General features: G+C 42.8%; 1 protein-coding gene across 1 annotated transcript in view; it reads right to left on the bottom strand.

Moving 5' to 3' along the window:
• Positions 1-5,427, bottom strand: part of DOCK1 (dedicator of cytokinesis 1) — a 495,771-nt gene that overhangs the window by 360,667 nt on the left and 129,677 nt on the right. The gene's annotated exons all lie outside the window — the stretch shown is intronic.

The following is a 5,427-nucleotide window of genomic DNA, read 5'->3' as shown; positions in this document are numbered from 1 at the left end:
AAAACGGTGAGAGGCCCCCGTACCGCAAAAAAAAAAAAAAAAAAAAAAAAAAAAAGAAAAAAAGAGAGAGAGAGAGAGAGAAAATGGGATAAAAAAGAAAATTTTGATTGATACAAAAGAAGGCAAAAAAAAGCAGGAAAAGGGAAACATAATACAGATGGGTAAAAGGGAAAATTGATAGAAACACAGCAGATATACACCTAATATATTACTTAATTGCATTATATATAAATGAACTAAATACTCAGTTAATAGGATTTTCAGACTGGATGAAATAAAAATACAGCTCTATGTTGTGTATAAGAGACAAACCTTAAATATAAGAACACAGAAAGGCTGAAAGTAAAAGACTGGGAAATGGTATTCGATGCAAATACTAACCAAAAGATAAAGGGAAGCTTTTCATATTAAGGAGTAAATCCACAAAAAAAGAGATCACATTTCTAAATCTGAATGCCCCCAATAACACACCTTCAAAATCTACAAGATACAATCAATCAGTCTTTCTTATATTTAAAATTCTACCAAGACTCCCTCAAGAATGAAAACTTAATTACTAGTTTCTCTGCTCCAACCAACATGCTTAAAAGACATAAATGGTTAGTATTTTACAGAAAGCACTTTGAAGCACCTTTCTGTAATGAAAGAGAGGTCTCTAGTCTCACGCTCTTGGTTTTGTCAAATAAATCAAGAAGAGTCACTTGTTTGACCCACCTTGAGGTGGGTGAGAGGAAAGAACTCAGAGGGGTATTGGTAAATAAACAGACAAAACCTAGTCATCATACCTTGCTCTTTTTATAAGTATTCATTAACAAGAAACGACTTGATCTTTGTCTATTAACTACATCCTACCTTTGTGACCCAGTAAATGATAGCAAAAGGACAGAAAATGGGATTAAAAAAAGAAAATTTTGATTGGTACAAAAGAAGGCAAAAAAAGCAATAAAAGGAAACATAATACAGATGGGTAAAAGAGAAAATTAATAGAAAGGCAGTAGATATAAACCTAATATATTACTTAATTGAATTATTTACAAATGAACTAAATACTCAACTTTACAAGCTACGATCAATGACTAATTATTCAGGAAGCTAACACCAGGTGACAGGCAAACACTCAACAAAGCACCAGAAAGACCGAAGAGGAACTGGGCAATAACTAGCTTTAGTGATTGGATTCAGAAGGTCTGGTGCAGGATGCCTCTGTTTTCTGGCTTTCCAGTTAATGTGATCCGCCCACTCAGAAAACACAGACAAACAAAACCAGTGGAGAAGTGCCCCTGGCTGTCAGGAATCTTTTGCTGGGTTCCCCAGGAACCAAGTATCTTTGGACCAGCGTTTTAAAACTACTGTTCTCATTTCAAAACAAAATGAGCTTTCTAAACAAAACAAAAAGCATGGATTTGCATAGTGAGAAAGAGAGTGGAGTACCAACGATAAGTTTCAATACCTTCTTCTCCAAGGTTTCACCCCTTCCTTCTTTGGAAGGGTTACTGTCAATTATCACGGCATTTTACAAAGCTACTACATTATGTGAAAACACAGTACACCAGTTTGAAAGAAGAAGAAAAATAAAAGACCTCAAAAGTTTATTCCAACTGCAAAAAAGAAAAACACAGTTGTCAATTCCAGCTGTGAGCACAACTGTTTTTCTCCCAAGGTAAATAGATGTGTCGCAGGTAAGAAAATGAGAACCCGAGTGTGATTTCTTCCCCACCTCAAAAAAACCATGCATCAGAGCTGCTTACGAATCAAACATCCCAGACATCTGTGAAGGACACAGGATGGCTTTTTCCTTAAGCAGACTATACAAAATAGGAACAGTGTTTCATCTCAATGTCTTTGATAAGACAGATGAAGAACTACTAAAATGGGCCCTGGCGGGGGGGGCGGGGGGGGGCGGCGGTTTGAGGACAAGACGCAACTACGAGACTTTAGCCCTTTTGTCCATGATTTTAAGGTTATGAATTTTTTTCCCACCATAGATTCTTCTCAGCAAATCTCAGACTAAAGATTTAAATTTAAGAAGTGCTGTATCTGTGCAGTGTGGCTACAACTGTGTTCTAGGTTTCGAGAGGAAGGTATGTCCTCTGCCCTCGAGAATCGTAATGGCAGCCAAGATACATCTAGGGAACATGTAGAGAAAACAAACTAAGGTCAATATTCTATAAAGTATATTATAAAAGTACACTACAAGAGTCTGGGACAGTCAAGTCTCCAAAGCTCATTAAGCGCTTGGGAAGGAAGGATCCTGATTGCTACAGTATCTGGTGAGACGAGGTCAGGAATGTCCAGACAAGGGTCTTGGAAGGTTCAGGAAGCCTCACTGCCTTTTGGCAATTGCTGCTACTCACCTCTGACCTCTTTGCACTTTTGGTCCTGGACAGGCTCAGCTCTTGACAAACATGTTAACCTGGCAAAGAATCTCAGCTGGGGATCAGCCCCGGCTCCTCCCTCTCCAGGACAAAGGCTGACACCGGGATCGCAGTCTGTGCCAACACCTTGTGGCCAAGGGCCAAAGCAAAGGCATTCCTAAGGATGGCTAAACTGAGAACACTTCCTGGGTCACAGGGAAGGGTCTGCTGAGTACTTCCCTCCATTTCTGTGTAGGATTCAGTAGGACTGAATCACGTCTGGGATCACTTAGGGCTCAATGACTTCAAGTCAAAGAGATACTAGAGGCAGGAGTCTCAGAGACTGACCCCCAAACTAATGGGGAAGAAAGGCTCTCAGGGGCCTAATTACATAGGATTTACTAATCCAGAACAAGTTAGGGATGCTCTAAACTGAACAGAAATTCTTGGTCAAAGGTATGAGAAAGAGAATGTTCATTGCCCATCCAATAAATACTTCTCCTTTACTACTTTACTAAAAGAAATTTGATTTTGTTGAATGCATCAATAAATCCTTTCCCACCTCCCTTGCACCTAGGGTGGTCATGTGACATAGTTCTGGCCAATGAGACGGAAGCACCTGACCCTTTGTAGGTACTGGGGACAATGCTCTTTAAAAGGAGAGTAACTGGAAGAGCTGTTTACCCCTCACCTTCCCTTCTCTGCTGCCTGGAATGCAATCCTGATGCCAGGAGGGGCAGGAGCCACTTTGGGGCCATGAGACAGACACAGACCCCTAAGGATGGTGGGGCAGAGAAATAAGCAACCAAGGACCCAGAATAAGTAACCAGAGACCAAGTGCACGAGCTCCGGACTCCGGGCTCCACATCATGTGGGGAAAACAAAGTGAATCTCATCTGGTTGAACCACGTTAAGCTGGGTTTTTCTGTAACATGTAGCCAATCATATTCCTAACCTCTGTTAAGATCAATCAAACTCAGTAATATTTATGCACTATGGTCCTAAAATCTCATGCCATTTGTATTTTGACGTTGAAAGAGATTAAGGAGAGACAGAGAGAAATAATTTTGCTACTGGTCCACTTGGGTGCCCCAATCTTTTCTAAGTAGCAGTATTTTTTTTTTTTTTTTTTTTTTTTTGCAGTACGCGGGCCTCTCAGTGTCGTGGCCTCTCCCGTTGCAAAGCACAGGCTCCGGACGTGCAGGCTCAGCGGCCATGGCTCACGGGCCCAGCCGCTCTGCGGCACGTGGGATCCTCCCGGACCGGGGCACGAACCCGCGTCCCCTGCATCGGCAGGCGGTCTCTCAACCACTGCGCCACCAGGGAAGCCCCTAAGTAGCAGTATTTTGTAAAAGATCAGAGCATTTACAACAATAGCAGGACACACCGACCACCAACGCACACTTCTTTGCATCGCTAATCTCTGGATGAGAAGGAAAATCAGCAGCGTGTTTGGAAAGGAGATGGGCATCAATGAACCCCTAACCCAGTGTCATACTGATCACAAATTGCACAAGATGAAAAATTTTTTCAAATAAAACATGACATAATCCGTGCCACCTGACTGCTCCGTTCTTTCAAGTTCATCCTTGCACCTTAACATCAATTTTGTTTTAGAGTACCCAAAAATTTAAAATTAGTGGGGAAACATATAAAAGCAAGATAGAGGGTGCCAAGAAATTCATTTTTACAGAAGTAATTTTATTAAAAAATAAGATACAACACAGGAGAACAAAAGCTAGTCTACTCGGTCACCTTTCACGCCATGACAGTGAGAAAATCACCAACAGCTTTGACCTTGAAGAAAAGCGAAAGCTTCAACCCACATCAGGAGTCACACTTATCCACAATAAGCAAAACAGAAGAGTGTGCCTTTCATATCTCAGTCAAGGATAAGAGCACAATGGCCTCAAACCATGGGTCTTAGATCACGGGAACGTCAGAGCGAACAAAGCACAAACAATCCTTGACCAGTAACACAGGGGCTGTGACCACTGATCAATGGTGGGTACTACCCCATCTGTGACTCTTTTTTTTTTTTTTTTTTTAATAAGCAAAACAGAAGAGTGTGCCTTTCATATCTCAGTCAAGGATAAGAGCACAATGGCCTCAAACCATGGGTCTTAGATCACGGGAACGTCAGAGCTTTATTGAATTCGTTACAATATTGCTTCTCTTTTATGTTTTTTGGTTTTTTCGCCTCGAGGCATGTGGGATCTTAGCTCCCCAACCAGGGATCGAACCCGCACCCCCTGCATTGGAAGGCAAAGTCTTAACCACTGACTGGACCACCAGGGGAGTGCCTCCCATCTGTGACTCTTACAGCTGTACACACAGTCAGTAACTTGCTCCTTTGGCTTACATGTACCATGGTGTGCACAGGCTGGATTTTGAAGACCTTCCCTTTCTCCCCCGCCCTTCTGGAGAAGCTGACTTCAGGCCAACAGAGATTAAGTAAAGAGTCAATAAGGAAGTACCAATCTGGGTCCACACTCGCTCAATCCCGAAGTATTCACTGATACGTTTCGAGAGGGCTGTGCCTTTAAAAGTCACATGTATTCTCTAACTCAGAGGGACATGATCCTTAAACTCCATCTCTGTGTTTAGAACTCACCACAAGAACATCAACCTCCAATAACCAACAGCAACCAGCATCGTCCACTGTAGGTCACCCAAAGCAGCCACAGCTCCAAAAGCAGCAGACTGAGCCCATGTCAACACCCCAACACCCAATCTACCCATGTCACATCTCTTCATTCACAGAGTTAAATATCGTGGACCACCTGAAAGCTCATTTATTTTAGCACAGCTCTTTCATCTAAAGATATATAGGAAAAAATACTAATGTTCTCTATAAAATAATGAAGTCATTATTTTAAAGAGGATTGGGGGGCTTCCCTGGTGGCGCAGTGGTTGAGAGTCCGCCTGCCGATGCAGGGGACGCGGGTTCGTGCCCCGGTCCGGGAAGATCCCGCGTGCCGCGGAGCAGCTGGGCCCGTGAGCCATGGCCGCAGAGCCTGCGCGTCCGGAGCCTGTGCTCCGCAACGGGAGAGGCCACAACAGTGAGAGGCCC

This window comes from Physeter macrocephalus, chromosome 20, assembly GCF_002837175.3.
Source record: "Physeter macrocephalus isolate SW-GA chromosome 20, ASM283717v5, whole genome shotgun sequence".
NCBI classification, from domain to species: Eukaryota; Metazoa; Chordata; class Mammalia; order Artiodactyla; family Physeteridae; genus Physeter; species Physeter macrocephalus.
The sequence above is the reverse complement of the archived record's forward strand: the minus strand, read 5'-3'. Positions and strand labels throughout refer to the sequence as shown.